Source organism: Bos grunniens, chromosome 8 (genome assembly GCF_055505025.1).
Source record: "Bos grunniens cultivar Pamir isolate PY7600 chromosome 8, Bosgru_T2T1.0, whole genome shotgun sequence".
Taxonomy (NCBI): domain Eukaryota; kingdom Metazoa; phylum Chordata; class Mammalia; order Artiodactyla; family Bovidae; genus Bos; species Bos grunniens.
The window spans coordinates 12,994,489-13,011,668 of record NC_141172.1 but is presented as its reverse complement, the minus strand read 5'-3'; the positions used below and the strand labels follow the sequence as shown (position 1 = coordinate 13,011,668).

At 36.8% G+C, this 17,180-nt stretch overlaps 1 long non-coding RNA gene across 6 annotated transcripts in view; it reads left to right on the top strand.

Annotated features, from left to right (window-relative positions):
• The window catches only part of LOC147366676 (uncharacterized), a 277,764-nt gene that overhangs the window by 105,510 nt on the left and 155,074 nt on the right, over window positions 1-17,180 (top strand). For 2 of the 6 annotated variants that reach the window (XR_015168950.1, XR_015168949.1), the window contains exons 5-6: window positions 5,067-5,281; window positions 6,322-6,493. The exons of 2 other annotated variants lie outside the window; for them this stretch is intronic. This is a non-coding gene — a long non-coding RNA (uncharacterized LOC147366676). Of the gene's footprint in view, window positions 1-5,066; window positions 5,282-6,321; window positions 6,500-13,346; window positions 13,628-17,180 lie in introns of those variants that run through there. 2 more of the 6 variants (XR_015168957.1, XR_015168954.1) reach the window with 2 other exon arrangements.

The following is a 17,180-nucleotide window of genomic DNA, read 5'->3' as shown; positions in this document are numbered from 1 at the left end:
AAATAACCAATGGAAAAGGAAAATAAAAAACACTATCAATATTTGCTTTACAACATGATCTATTGGGAGATATATTTAATAATAGCCTGGAGAATCCCATGGACAGAGGAGCCTGGTGCGCTACAGTCCATGGGGTTGCAAAGAGTTGGACACAACTGAGTGACTCACACTTTTACTTTTCAAGAACTTTACAATGAAAACAATAAAATATTGCTGAGATAAATTTTAAAATATAGTAAATGGATAGGTATATCATCATTATTTTTGGAAAGCTCAATATTTGTAAAATTTCCACTCTCAAAGTGATCTAAATGCAATCCCAAATGAAAACCCAAATACTTTGTTTGTGGTGAGAATTGAAAATATGATTCTAAAATTTATGCAGAATTGCAAAATCTGAAAATTACTAAGGCTTTCTAGAAGAACAAAAGTTGAGGGATTTATAGTACTTGATTTCAAGACTTATTTTAAATCTCTAGTAATCAAGTGATTGTAATGTTGGTGAAAGGATAATCAAACATAATAATGCATCAGAATAGTCCATAAAAAGACTAACTTTTATTTATCAAATTTCAAGTTCAAGTCACTTTCTCACTAAAATCTTCTGCCTCTTGAAACTCTTAACAGATTCCTCTATTAAACTCTCTCACTGTTCTTTTTATCTAATTCATAGTACTTATCAGAGCAATATTAAGTAATTATTTCTATAATTATTTGTTTTTTGTTAGTGTCCCCCATAAGACCATATATTCATAGTGGGAAGTATGTCTCTTTTGTTCATGGGTATGTTGAGTTTTGGCATATATTAGGTGTATAACAAATGCAAATGAATGAGAGATTTCAGTGTTACATGAAGGGTGAAAGCGATTTGATATTATACTGGCTTAGGGCAGGTGGCCATGTGTGGACATTCTCTAAACTGCAAAAAGAGGACATTTACAGGACACCACTGTTTTGCTGTTTTGTTACTGCTGGCTGGTTTTCTTTGTTGCTTCTCCTTCTGGTCTCATCTGGTCTTTAGCTGTTTTCTTTAGATTGCTGTATAAGTTGGTGTTCTTAATTTCAAGCAATCAGAAACAAATGTGCTTCTTTGTTAGTGATAATGTTCAGCAAATTGTCTTTCATTTTAGAATGAGCTCTCTAGAATAAACCATTGAATTCCTCAACTTTTCATAAGATTACAATCCAACTGTTTTTTCTTTTTTCACTTTGTATTGTGAAGTCATTTGAGAATTAAGAAGTTGCATATGTTGTACATTCAATTTCCCTGAGCTTTTACCCCAGTTCCCTAAATAATTTTACAATTTTTATTCCCCCACCTTTCTCTGTTTCTCTCTAAATGTATACACAAACACACGTATACCCATTATGAGACCATATGGGTACATATTATATGTATATATTTTCTTACAAAGTTTAAAGTAAATTTACAGATACAGGAATTTGAACTAAATTTATGTTTGCTTATACATAGGAGTAAATATAGTAAATTTGAAGTAAATTTACATCTAAATACTTCAGGATTAATCATCTAAAATTTACTTACCCAAGAAAGTAAGATTATCCAAATTGGGGAATGAATAATTATTAAAACTTCAGACTTTATGTAAAGGTCTCCTGTTGTCCCACTAATCATCCTTTTTTGCAAATAATTTTTTTTTCTTTTCCAGTGTCCCATCCACAGTCACATGATATATTTATTTCTTTAATTTTTTTGTTTTCCATGACTTTAACATTATGGATGAATTCTGGCTGTTTGTTTTTCTAGACTATTCCTTAATTTGTATTTGTTTAATTTTCATTATAATAGAATCTAGATGTGCATTTTTAGTAGGAATTATCATAGAAGGCACTTGATGTCAGCTTTTCCTATTATTTGTGATATTATTTGGATCACTTGATTAAAAGTGTTGTTGGCCAGTCTTCTCTGCTCTATTTCCTATGGTAATCCATAAGTGTCTTATGAAGATGTTTTTAAATATTTTATTTTTCATCGTATTTTTCCCTAGTAACTTTAGTTTATGGTGATTCTTGTCTGAAATAATTAATAAGATGATGTCAAGTGGTAATTTTCTAATTTTATCATTTCTTCTGCATATATTACTTTGGCATCTACTATAAGGAAGAGGTTTTCTTTCTCCACATTTATAGCTATTTAGACTCATGGATTCTTATTTTATTCTATGGCCTATAAAATATTCTTCTCATTATTTATTTTGTTGCTCAAATACCTCCTTGATTTTGAAAGTTTTATCTCCCCATTTTCAGTAGACATATGTCTGATCAAGACATCTAGAGTATTTAGCTTTTAGCTCTTTTATAGTATGAGGTCATCAATCTATACTAGCATAATGTTCCCTGGATAGTAAAACAATCAAGGCCCCTGTAGTTTACAATATGGCACAAAGATAGAGAGCTGACATAGCTTAGAAGCAACGATGGTAAATATCTTGTAATTTCTGTTAAGTTAAACAAAACAGCGTCTGTTTTTTTCCATTTATTGGAATACAGAAAAAAAATTCCCCAGGTCATTAGCTACATACCATATGCTGTCAGTGTCAGATAAGATGGTAGGTAAAAAGAAATGATAGGTAGCATTACAGTGCTTTCTTATGTACCTTTCAAGTCTTTGGTGGTGGCATTAATTTCTTAAATTTTCTCTTAGTTATGGTTTAACTTTTGATGTGCTAGGGAAGAATTAGGAAAGAAGAGAGTCAAATATTTCTTTGTGGTCTATCTATCATAATAAACCACTATTCCAAGTACCAGAAACCAGTGGGGTGATGTCTCAGCTGCTAATGATTACTATGTTAGTATTTATTGACAAAAATCAATAGTGGGTAGTTTGAATGTTTCACAGAAGGCAGGGTGAGGTGGATTCATGTCAAGATTTTGTTGTTCACCTGGTATACTTATATTACACTACACTCTGGAAATGTAGGTGCCTAGGTTATAATATTAACTTTAACAAGCATCCAATAACCTAATGCTTAAGTACCTTAACAGATGGCTGCAGATATCTTTGGTAAATATTAGGATAAAAATACATAGAATATGGACACTATATGTCCTTATGTATACCAAACTTCTGCTTTGTTCAAGGGGCTATGTTTATTTATTTATATAAGAATTGACTCATGTCTGGGAATTTGAATAAGCCTCATAGCTCAGTCGGTAAAGAATCTGCCTGCAATGTAGGAGACCTGGGTTCGATTCCTGGGTCAGGAAGATCCCCTGGAGAAGGAAATGGCAATCCACTCCAGTATTCTTTCCTGGAAAATCCCATAGACAGAGGAGCCTGGTGGGCTACAGTCCATGGGATCGCAAGAGTCGGACATGACTTAGGGACTAAACCACCACCACCATAAAATGGGATACATGTGTAATTAGTCCTGGAGATTGCGTGAACAAGTAATACTAAATAAAGAGGTCGTTTCTCATGACTCAAATCACCACCCCAGTTAATGCAGTGTCCCTGCACCCTGTTGTGTTAACCAAGCCTGCCTTATTCTTATTTCTGTGTTTTAACAAACATTTCTCATTTATGTCTGCCACTTACACACTTATCCTGATACTTCATCTGCAGTATCTCCTTTTGGCAACCTGACTTGCCCTAAACTGAACAGTCTCAGAAGTACTTTTCAGTACTTCAGTACCTTCAGTACAGAGAGGATTCTCTCTCCCTTTTGCATTTCAGAGACTTGTGAAGGGCAAACAGTCTCAGCTGTCTTATGGTCTTTAGTCAGAGCCAAGTTTGAATTTCCATCTCTTTAAATGTTTAAAGTATTTGTAAATAAATTTTGACATCTTAGTTTCAAAAGGAAGACCCACCAGCAAATCTAGTTTTTAAAAAATTACTATATAAGTAAAAAATTAAAACTGACCTTAGCTGCTGCTCAAGGTAGCACTTTTTTTTTGCTAATTATATTTTTATTATTTTACTTTATTTTTTTAAACATTTATTTTAATTGGAGGATAATTACTTTACAATATTGTGATGGTTTTTGCCATACATCAACAGGAGCCAACCATAGGGATACATGAGTCACCCCATCCTGAACTCCCCTCCCACCTCCCCGCTCTCCACCCTACCTCAGCTAAGGTAGCACATTATATCCAGTGTATGTGAATATGTACTGATACATTGACTATTGGCATATTCAGCCTTATGTAAAATTGTTTTCCTTCTTCAAAAAATTTTCTCATAGCCATACATCATAGATTTATGCTTATCATGTTGATATAGTTTTCAAATTTGTGTGTTTTTTTAAAATAAGTCTCTCTTCCCAGGCTTTACTTTATCATTTATTTGTGGTACAAGGTAGAATTTCTTTAATTTTAATTCTGCTATTGGGGAGTGAGTATGAAAGAACTGGCTTTATTTTAAAAGGTAGGAACTTCATTTGAATGTTCTATGAACCATTAAAGAAAGGGAAACAAATTTAACAGACAGGTGAAGAAGAAGCCATTATCACATGGCAGGGGAGACTTAAGGAGGGCAGAGGGTTTGGGTGAACCATGAGTTCTGAAATTCCCCATTTACCTGTATTCCACTTTGTAGAGTCCACACTTGTACAATCGATGCACTGACTTTCACATAGGGACTTGGAGAGTCAGTGAATTAACTTACCATTGCATTTTGGCAATCTATAGGAAATAATCTTGAGCTAATTATTAGCTACCTTGTTACTGCTACTGCTAAAACTACAGATTTTGAAAATTGTTTATTGTCCCTTGTTTCAAGACATGAAAAAAAAAACAGGGACTTGACCTTGTCATTCTTTTCCTTTAAATTACTTAGTGCCCTTGGAGAAGCTGCCCTTTGCTGCATTTCTCGAATTACTTTTTACCCATCATGTAATTCTACCATAAGACCAGCAGAGATCCCCCAAATTTACTTTCCCTCAGCTCTTTAATCATGGATATCATAGGGAATAATTTAATTTGCTATTACACATGAGTGTCATGGGAAACCAGCTGTCCATCTATTAATGATAATAGGATTTTCATTGCCTTCAGCAATAAAAGCAGATAATCAAACAAACATTTCTTCCATTGTATCCCAGCTCTCTTCTCTACAATATTCCAAAGGGTGAAACAAACAAGTTCACAACTGGAATCAGAACAGAGGAAATTGGGAGGATATCTGGATAATAAGGCTTGAAAAGTGAGCAGACACCAAAAGTAGATCAAGAAAATAAGTGTTTAGAGTACCACCAGCAGCACTGTAACACACACTAAAAGTATTGAAGATTTGAACAACACATCTGTCAAGTGTGATGTAAGTAGCACATGGAGAACCTTGCACACAACTGTGAGAAAACTCCCATCCATCACAAAGGTGTGCAGCATTTCCTGAGGTGGGCCTGGTGCTCCTTTCCATGCAATCCTTTCTCAGTAAATACACAAAATGGGAATAACAAATGTCAAAAAATTCCTTGTACTCCATGGGGATACACATTAGACTTGTAATTATGTAAATATCAATAGTGTATACTTAGATACAATTGTACTCTATCACTGTGTATTATGGTACTTACCCATGTTTCTTAGGAAAAATGAGAGCATGAGCACTGATCCACTGGTTAGTGAATTGAAATGATCAGTCTCCAAGATAAACAAATCATGAAAGAAGCAAGTTAAAGGTTGTCTCTCTTGAGTTAAGATTTAATGGGAATAAGAATTTTCTAACATATAATTTTATAGGATTTATATTGATCAGCCATTATTGGTAACCTTACTCCTAACCCAAATAATTATTACACAATCAAAGTGATCAGAATATTATATACATACATAAAGTTTTGCAGTTTGGATCAAGTCCCATATATGTCAAAATATGTATTTTCTATGTAAAATATTTTGACATTGTGTCACAATCATAATTATACTCTATGGCATTTTATGTTATCACAGGGTACAAATTTAAATTGTATGAGGAAGTCCTTTATTCTTTTTTTTTTTGACATTTCTTCATTTTTTCAAGCATGGCCAAATTACCTTGCAATTTCCTTATCCAGAGAATAATTACATTCTACTTAATTTTTTGAACATGAACTAATGTTTAATGAGTACCCAGTGGCCACATGGCAATGTAATAAGCATTCTTCTCGTTAAATGCCTATTTATTCCAAGATTCCAATGTCTTTTTAAGATGCTGAGAATCTTAGCAGTTCACAATATGCAAAACATAATAGCCCCTTTATGAAGAATTAACACTCCTGAAAATATCCCAGAAACCAAAGAAAAAGAAACATTGTGTCTCTGAATATTAATGACTTCCATAGTTATAATTTCTTACAGAAGAAATCTTTATTTCAGATATTGAATGGCATTCAGAATAATTCCAATATATTAAGAAGAAAAATGCATCATATATGGAGAAACTTTGCATCTAATATTGATAAAATTTAGTAAGTACTTAAAGGAATTGAATTCCACTTACTATGTAGCTCAGTTTGCTACATAGTAAGTGTAATCTGCTTGCAATGGAGGAGACCCCAGTTCGATTCCTAGGTTGGGGAGATCCTGTGGAGATGAGGTAGGTGACCCACTCCAGTATTCTTGGGCTTCCCTGGTGGCTGAGCTGGTAAAGAATCTGTCTGCAATACAGGAGACCTGGGTTCGATCCCTGGGTTGGGAAGATCCCCTGGGGAAGGGAAAGGCTACCCACTCCATTATTCTGGCCTGGGGAATTCCACGTACTGTATAGTCCATGGGGTCACAAAGAGTTGACACGACTGAGTGACTTTGAAATCAATGAAACCAATTGGAACCAACCAAACTACTATAAAACCAATACTGAGGCTTTCTAGAGGAAGTACTGTCAATTGTATAAGTAAATCCATAGACAACAACCAGAAAGATAAGTCTTAGCCTAAAACATGTATCTTAAACTTAAAAGTATTTCTAATGATGAAAGGCAGGCAAATGCATTAGAGTTAGGGCTTCAAGTTCCTTCCATATATTGGTGGATAGGTGGAGATGGGCAGGTAGGTATTCAGGCCAGGGACTCCTAGTGAGTCTAGGAACTCTCCATACAGTCTGAATGGCAAGGGCTATGGCCTTATCTGAAGGATTGATACTGGGATAATAAAATATATTGCCTAGCCTTTGTTTATCTAAACATATGTATTCGAAAATGTATGTTAGGCAGTAATGGACCAAAAATTTCCAGAATCTCCCTGTTAGCAGGGAGAGCAGGGGAATACCATCTGCTCCACTACTAGGTAGGACGGCTGAGGGGTGATCGTTAAGAACATCTGGGGTATAGTTGGGTCAGGCAAAGAATTAAAAAAAAAAAGTTTTAAGATGGCACAGTTGATCTGCTACAATTCTGTTGGCATATTGAGTTGGTGAAGAGACCAGTAATGAGTGGAACCATTTGTTAGGCATCCTGACTGGTTTGTGTTTAGTGAAAGAAATGTACAAGCTTTTAGCATTGGGTGGGAAAAACCTTGTGAAAACCACATGTGTTCCAACAGTGAGTGTGCTATCTGTAAGGCAAGAAGAGATATTTGCCAAGAAAAAATAACCATCATATGAAAGCTCTCAGTCCTTGCTATCATCGCTTGCCACTGTGAGGAGCAGCAGGAGGCACTTTTTTTTTTAACATGATAGGAATTGTAGCCCTGGTCTCTAAGAGGATGGGAACTTCTGTAGTCACTGATACAGGTTATAAAGAGCTACTTTTAAATACTAGGTGAAGTGTGCTAAAAACTCTTAATCTGCTAAAAACAATTTGAGTCAGGTTCATAAAGAGTAGGTATTAGACATCAGATCAATGCAAAGAAATAGAGGAAAAAAACAGAATGGGGAAGACTAGAGATCTCTTCAAGAAAATTAGAAATACTAAGGGAACATTTCATGCAAAGATTGGCTCAATAAAGGACAGAAATGGTATGGACCTAACAGAAGCAGAAGATTTTAAGAAGAGGTGGCAAGAATACACAGAAGAACTGTACAAAAAAGATCTTCACGACCCAGATAATCACGATAGTGTGATCACTGACCTAGAGCCAGACATCCTGGAATGTGAAGTCAAGTGGGCCTTAGAAAGCATCACTATGAACAAAGCTACTGGAGGTGATGGAATTCCAGTTGAACTATTTCAAATCCTGAAAGATGATGCTGAGAAAGTGCTGCACTCAATATGCCAACAAATTTGGAAAACTCAGCAGGGGCCAAGGACTGGAAAAGCTCAGTTTTCATTCCAATCCCAAAGAAAGGCAATGCCAAAGAATGCTCAAACTACCGTACAATTGCACTCATCTCAAATACTAGTAAAGTAATGCTCAAAATTCTCCAAGCCAGGCTTCAGCAATATGTGAACCGTGAACTTCCTGATGTTCAAGCTGGTTTTAGAAAAGGCAGAGGAACCAGAGATCAAATTGCCAACATCTGCTGGATCATGGAAAAAGCAAGAGAGTTCCAGAAAAACATCTATTTCTGCTTTATTGACTATGCCAAAGCCTTTGACTGTGTGGATCACAATAAACTGTGGAAAATTCTGAAAGAGATGGGAATACCAGACCACCTGACCTGCCTCTTGAGAAATCTGTATGCAGATCAGGAAGCAACAGTTAGAACTGGACATGGAACAACAGACTGGTTCCAAATAGGAAAAGAAGCATGTCAAGGCTGTATATTGTCACCCTGCTTATTTAACTTCTATGCAGAGTACATCATGAGAAACGCTGGGCTGGAAGAAGCACAAGCTGGAATCAAGATTGCCGGGAGAAATATCAATAACCTCAGATATGCAGATGACACCACCCTTATGGCAGAAAGTGAAGAGGAACTAAAAAGCCTCTTGATGAAAGTGAAAGTGGAGAGTGAAAAAGTTGGCTTAAAGCTCAACATTCAGAAAACGAAGATCATGGCATCCGGTCCCATCACTTCATGGGAAATAGATGGGGAAACTGGAAACAGTGTCAGACTTTATTTTTTGGGGCTCCAAAATCACTGAGATGGTGACTGCAGCCATGAAATTAAAAGATGCTTACTCCTTGGAAGGAAAGTTATAAGCAACCTAGATAGCATATTCAAAGGCAGAGACATTACTTTGCCAACAAAGGTCCATCTAATCAAGGCTATTGTTTTTCCAATGGTGATGTATGGATGTGAGAGTTGGACTGTTAAGAAGGCTGAGCACCAAAGAATTGATGCTTTTGAACTGTGGTGTTGGAGAAGACTCTTGAGAGTCCCTTGGACTGCAAGGAGATCCAACCAGTTCATTCTGAAGGAGATCAGCCCTGGGATTTCTTTGGAAGAAATGATGTTAAAGCTGAAACTCCAGTACTTTGGCCACCTCATGCAAAGAGGTGGCTCATTGGAAAAGACTCTGATGCCGGGAGGGATTGGGGGCAGGAGGTAAAGGGGACGACAGAGGATGTGATGGCTGGATGGCATCACTGACTCGATGGACGTGAGTCTGAGTGAACTCCGGGAGTTGGTGATGGACAGGGAGGCCTGGAGTGCTGCAATTCATGGGGTCGCAAAGAGTTGGACATGACTGAGTGACTGAACTGAGCAGTGACTCAGTACTCTTGCCTGGAAAATCTCATGGGCGGAGGAGCCTGGTAGGCTGCAGTCCATGGGGTTGCAAAGAGTCGGACAGGATTGAGTGACTTCACTTTCACTTTTCACTTTCGTGCATTGGAGAAGGAAATGGCAACCCACTCCAATGTTCTTACCTGGAAAATCCCACGGATGGGGGAGCCTGGTGGGCTGCTGTCTATGGGGTCACACAGAGTCGGACACAACTGAAGTGACATAGCAGCAGCAGTGACTCAGATGGTAAGGAATCTGCCTGCAATGGAGGAGACCCAGGTTTGACCCCTGGGCTGGGAAGATCCCCTGGAGTAGAAAATATTGGCAACTTGCTCCAATATTCTTGCCTGGAGAATCCATGGACAAAGAAGCCTGGCAGCAGGTTACAGTTCATGGAGTCAGAAAGAATTGTACATGACTGAGCATGCATGCTTCCAAGGCAGTTGGTATTTGACTCTGTTGAAGGAGAGAAAGAGGTTCTGTAGAGGAAGGTGCATTTATTTACTTGCGTATATGTTGGTGGTTTTTTTTTTTGCTAGTGATGAGAACTTTAAGATTTATTCTCTTCAATTCAGTTTAGTCGCTAAGTCATGTCTGACTCTTTGCAACCCCATGAATCACAGCATGCCAGGCCTCCCTGTCCATCACCAACTCCCAGAGTTTACTCAAACACATGTCCATCAAGTCGGTGATACCATCCAGCCATCTCATCCTCTGTTGTCCCCTTGTCTTCCTGCCCCCAATCCCTCCCAGCATCAGAGTCTTTTCCAATGAGTCAACTCTTCACATGAGGTGGCCAAAGTATTGGAGTTTCAGCTTCAGCATCAGTCCTTCCAATGAACACCCAGAACTGATCTCCTTTAGGATGGACTGGTTGGATCTCCTTGCAGTCCAAGGGACTCTCAAGAGTCTTCTCCAACACCACAGTTCAAAAGCATCAGTTCTTGGTGCTCAGCTTTCTTCACAGTCCAACTCTCACATCCATACATAACCAGTGGAAAAAACCATAGCCTTAACGAGCAGTGTTAACTATGGTCATCATGTACATTTCATCTCTAATACTTATAACTAGAAGTTTGTACCTTCTGACCACCTTCATCCAATTCCCTCACCTCCCCTCCATTCCTTTGGTAACCACCACTAGGATCTTTTGTTCTATGAGTTTGTTTCTTTTTTAAGGTTTTCCATATGTAAGTGATATCGTAGAGTATTTGTCTTTATCTGTTTGACTTATTTTGTTTAGTATAATAGCCCCAAGGTTTATCCATGTTGTAGTAAAAAGAAATATTTCCATCTTTTTTTTATGACTGAATAGTATTCTATGATGGCTAATGACAAAGAGTAATTTTTCAGGTGGCTTTTTGCCATCTACAGACACTCCAGTGTACTTTCTTTTCATGTCTTTGTCCATTTTCTAACTGGGTTATTTCTGTTTTTCTACAGTTGAGCTTTGAGAATCCTTTAAAAATTCTATATACCAAGATGTCTAACATATTGATTTTGTGCCTGAAAAGTTTCTGATCTTGTTTGTGTGTGCTCATTTCTTAGAATTCTCTATGTGCAAAATCATGTAATTTATCATTAAAGATAATTTTACTCCTTTATTACCAGTCTAGATACCTTTTAATTTTTTTTGCCAATTTCTTAGACTAGAACCTCTAGTAGAACATTGTATAGAAGCTGTAATAGCAGACATCCTTGTCTTGTTCTTACTTTTAGGAAAAAGTATTCAGTCTTTCACCACTAAGTATGATGAGAGATGTGAGTTTTCATAGATGTCTTTTATAAAGTTGAAAAAGTTCCTTTCTATTCCTTGTTTGCTATATTTTATTTTGAAACCATAAAGTGGTGTTGAATTATCTCAAATGCCTTTTAAAAATCTATTGATATGATTATGGATTTTGTTCTTTATTTTATTGCTATTATGTATTATATTTATTGAATTTTGGCTGTTCAACCAACCAACCCTTGCATTCCTGGAATAAATCTTACTTTACCATGTTACATAATTCTTTTTGTATAACTGTATTTCTCCTTTGAATTGCTAGCATTTTGTTACTAGAATTGTCTAGTGACCTTCTAAGGATCAAAACATTTAGTGACTCTCTGAATCAAACTAAGTCCAGGGACATTTATTCATTGATATAGCATCTGCTATTATTTTACATCCTTTTCTAATATTTTTCTTTTTTCTCATTTATCACATGAAAAGCCATCAGTTTTTCATATCCTTCCCCTGGCTTCACCCTGTCCTGGTCTCTCCTTGTCACATCAATTATAGATAGAACTTATTTTTGTATCTCCTCCTCCAAAATGTGTTCTTCTCAAAGTTAGGGATTTAATTTTCTCACTTGTGATAGTGTCTGATACTTTGAAGACTTCCAAGTTTTTTCTCCTCTTCCTCTTCTTCCTTTTAATCTTCCCTGCGCTTTCCATTTCTCTTCCTTCTCATCCTTTTATTCCTCCTTCTCCTGCACTTCTTTCTCTTTTTCTGACTTATTGAGTATATAAATATAAAAAACTAATGATTATATAAAAATAGAAAACTTCACAAAAAAGTGAAGCATATACTTTCCCATTTAAACTCTATCTAAAAACGATTAAATTGATCTATTTTGGGAAGACATATTAATTTAACATTTAGACATTTATGGGTAAAGCAAAGCTAAATGATTCCCTACAAATTCTGATGAATGAACTATGTTGTTGATGTGAAGAGATAATAATTGCTGGCATTTCTCAATCATGTTTAAAAAGGAGTCACTTGGGAAATACTGCAGCAGTCACCTGAGGACTGAGTTTCTCTTTTTGGTGGAGAAAACCAGTTGCCTATTCATTCAGACATGACATGGTGGTGCATAAGTGTAACTCAATATCCTGTATTTTATAAATATTATCTTTCTGGCCAATTTATTAAGTTTTTGCTCACCTATTATAAAGTAAGGCCATTACTATTTTTTTAATTTTATTTTTAAACTTTACATAATTGTATTAGTTTTGCCAAATATCAAAATGAATCCACCACAGGTATACATGTGTTCCCTATCCTGGACCCTCCTCCCTCCTCCCTCCCCATACCACCCCTCTGGGTCGTCCCAGTGCACTAGCCCCAAGCATCCAGTATCGTGCATCGAACCTGGACTGGCATCTCGTTTCTATTTTAGGTAAATATAAACATTTGATTGTGGGGAGCGAGCTCCGCCCGTGGCAAAGGTCATGAGGAAGGAGGCTTGACATACGCAAAGGCGGGATCAAGCCTCAGGAGTCTCCCTGGAAATTCTCAAGCAATCTACCCCCAAAACCAGAGTCTGCCTACTTTCTGCTTTGTGCTGTCACCTACACCTCTGACTTTACGGGGGGCTGTCCCCCACTACCTCTCTCTGAAAAAAGAGTTAGCTTACAGCTCCAGTTAATAATTCTTGGGTGTGACAGTGTTTCAACCTACAAACTCCTTTGGAAGTCCTCTAGCCTGCCTGAATAGGTTTTTTCCGGCAACATGTGATTGTTCAGAGCCTCCCAACTGTGAGAGGCAGGAGATGTTCTAAACTGTCTAAACACAGATTCCTTTGAGTAGTTAAAAGATTGATTAGAAATTGTATTGGTGAAGGGTTTTTCACTTGTTGGGCCAATGTTTGCTGCTAAGTCTCCATACCCCTTACCTACTGTGTCCTTGGCGGTGTATTGATTGATATAATGGGTGTATAGAAATGTAAGCAGTTGCCTCAATGTTTGTAATCTTGGACCCATGAGTTGATTCTTTTCTTAATTGAGCCCACCTCACCTTTGCCCTATAGGAATGCAACTTTCTCCAATGCTTTTTGGAGGCTGGCGCCTGACTTTAGAATAATCACCTTTAGAGAAAAATAAGTTTCTTAAAATGTTAACAGGCTTCCTGGCCAGAAGATGATGTAAATCACCTAAACTTTTGCATATGATAAGTTTGAAAGCCTGACTTCGATAAGGATCAGGAACTGCTGTCTTTGCATGCCTCTACCCCTTCCCCCATTATCCTCTATGCACAACTTAAGGTATAAAACTGCTTTGGAAAATAAAGTATGTCCTTTTGTTCACCGGAATTTGGTCTCACCATGTCGTTCTTTCTCTTACCTTCTGGCTGAATTATTCAGCCTCTTTTCTCCACTGAATTTCCTCACTGAGCTATCCTTATTTCAGCCTCTTTTCTCCACTGAATTTCCTTACTGAGCTATCCTTATTCCATTACTCTTTATATCCTTAATTAACGTTTAATTAAGCAGTTGTCTCCTGATCTTCGCCTACGCCGTCTCTCCTTCGAATACCCTGGATCAGCCGGGGCTGGTCCCCGGCATTTGATGTTTATAGATGATGTCTTATCTGAAACTAGTTCCTCAGCATGGTTTCTTGTTACGAAAAGAAAAAATGTGAAACATTTCAAAGCATCAGCATAACAGAAATTCAAAAATAAAAGTCAATTTCAGAGTGAAATCTTAGAGAGAAACTGTATATTTATCCCTGCTGTGGTCAGGTAGCAAATTTAGCTGGCTAAATACGGGCTTCCCAGGTGGCTTAGTGGTAAACAATTCTGCCTGCTGATGCAGGAGACACAGGAGACATGGATTCGATCCCTGGGTTGGGAAGATCCCCTGCAGGAGTAAATGACAACCCACTCCAGTATTCTTGCCTGAGTAATCCCATGGACAGAGGCACCTGGCAGGCTACAGTCCATGGGGTGGCAAAGAGTCAGACACGACTGAGCAACGGAGCATGCACGCAATAGGGAAATATCTAGTGATATTTCACATATGATAGCGAAAGTGTTAGTCGCTCAGTGGTGTCTGACTCTTTGTGACCTCATGGATTGTTGCCTTCCAGGCTCCTCTGTCCATGCGATTCTCCAGGCAAGAAAAATTCCACAATGAAGCTAATATTTCTTAAGAAATATTTTTATTGTTTATGCTTTGACACTACAATAGGAACGTTCATTTGATTGTTAAATCTAACTTATTTGAAAAAATGTACTTCTAGTTAAAAAATAAAGAATAAAATATTTATTAAAAATTGCCTTTGTTTTTCCAGAGAAACAGTTGCAATAACTATAAATCTAAGATTTAACACACAGATTGTGGAAGCAATATAAATTTAATAATGAATCAAGTTGAGTTAATAACATAAAATATGAATTATTTGAATACATTAATATTAATCTTTCCTCTGTCTATACTAATTAAAGTGAAAGAAAGTGAAAGTGAAGTCGCTCAGTCGTGTCCAGCTCTTTGCGAACCCATGGAATGTAGCCTACCAGGCTCCTCTGTCCATGGGATTTTCCAGGCAAGAGTACTGGAGTGGGTTGCCATTTCCTTCTCCAGGGGTCTTCCCAATCCAGGGATCGAACTCTGGTCTCCCGCATTGCAAGCAGATGTTTTTACCATCTGAGCCACCATGGAAGGTGCTTTTTGATAAGTTAATTAGTCTGATCAACTGTAGGTTACATGTGAGAAATTTCCCTGATACTCATCCCTCCAGCCAATCACTAAAATCATTGTTTTTAACTCTTTACTATATTTTGAATCTTCCTTCTGACTTCACTTCTGCTGACAACCACTTAATTTATGTCCTATTACTTGAGAAGTCAATTCTTAGGATGACTTTTTAATTTGCCCATCTCCTTTAAATTTCCTTTGACTAATGTTTTTTCATGTCCCTTCTTAAAATTCATTAAGAGCCCTATTATTCATAGAATAAGGTAAAATCCCATTGTAAGAGCAAGCATGAACCCTCATGATCTATTCCTTGCCCTTGACCTCTTTCAAATTTGGAAATTAGTTTATGTCAAAAGTTGTTCCCAAAAGTACCCAATTGTTTTGAACCTGATGTATCCCCAGAATGTCCTCTACTGCTGTTTATATTTGGTTATTTGTGAACCTTGCTGTTTTTTAACTTTAAAAGTCAGTTATAAGAATTTTCTTATTCATCGTGAACAAATACCTACTTTGGATGTCAGTCATTCCCTCTGTGTACTGTACTAAATTTACCAATAGGTTCCTGACTCATCGTATGAAGATTGTCTGTGTCATTCTCTTCTAACCAACTTGACTGTAAGACAGTTTTATTTATTTTCACATCTTCATTGCTGGCAAATGACTAAATATATTTATTAGGTATACATTAATTAAGTAGACTATGCTAGCTTTTCCCTAAATCATTTTCTACTTCTTCCTGGGCTAGATTACCTTCCCAGTTTTTCAGATTTTCTTAGGTAAGGTTGTGTGACAGTGTTCTACTCAATGGAAGGTGAAATGACATTGTCTGCTTCCAGGCCTTTGTACCTTTATTTTCCAAACCAATAATTTAGAGAATGACAAAGCCATAAGATGAAGGGATGCTAAGTTCATGGGTATTTCCTTGGTCACTTGCTGGTCATGAATGCTCAGAATTTATCTCTGCAAAAGTAAACTATTTTGTTAAGCCATGAGATTTGGAAATTTATTTCTTCTCTTATATACCTTGCATTAAATATGATTTTTAGTATAATCAAACAGATTTTAACATTTCAAATATGTTTTACTGTATTTGGTTTATCCAGTAAATTAGAATATAATATTAGATACAAGTGAAAAATAATAGAGTCTTCCATGCCAAATATTTTATAGTAATTGTCTCTAATTTATTTTTCTATTTTCATAAATGGAAAGGTGAGATTTGGGAAGATAAACAGTTGTTGCAGGATACAGAACCAGTTGTGAACCCTCCAGTCAATCAATCAACTGAAAGTTCATAATCATGCACCACAGCATTCTGAAATAATTCTAGACTGCTGTGATGATTCAGAAAAAACCTTTGAAATGAAGTCTATTGATATGAGCACTGCTCATCATTTTGGGAGTGAGTCATTATGCATCTATCTTTAGTACACAGATTTTCCAATCAATTATCTTTAATAACAGGGCCTTAATATTAGTTTATGGATCTACCACTGGATCAACTATATATGCCAATATTTTAAAGGTTTTGGTTTTTCTGACCGTAAATTTTGAATGATAGAGCTTTTATGCACATTACTTACAAATTCAAATATGGGATAATAAATACCGTATACAATTCACATTTTCAGCAAACATATTTTGGCTGGGTTCTGATATGAGACAGAAATAATTTAACCATCATTAAAGAATTTGGTTGCTACTTTGTTGATTCATAATGACAACTATAGCTGCCTTGTTTTAATTTGCTGTTGTTCTTTAGTCGCTAAGTTGTGTCTGACTGTTTTGTGATCCCATGGACTTTAGTCACCCAGGTTCCTCTGTCCATGGGATTTTCCAGGCAAGAATACTGGAGTGGATTGCCATTTCCTTTCCAGGGGATCTTCCCAACCCAGGGATTAAACTCAGATCTCGGGCATTGGCAGGCAGATTCTTTACTAATGAGCCACCTGGGAACCCCCTTGTTTTCTTTTTTTTTTTTTTCCATGTGCGCTTGAGAAAAAGGTGAAATTCATTGTTTTGGGATGAAATGTCCTATAGCTATCAATTAGGTCTAACTGGTCTATTGTATCGTTTAAAGTTTGTGTTTCCTTGTTAATTTTCTGTTTAGTTGATCTATCTATAGGTGTGAGTGGGGTATTAAAGTCTCCCACTTTTATTGTGTTATTG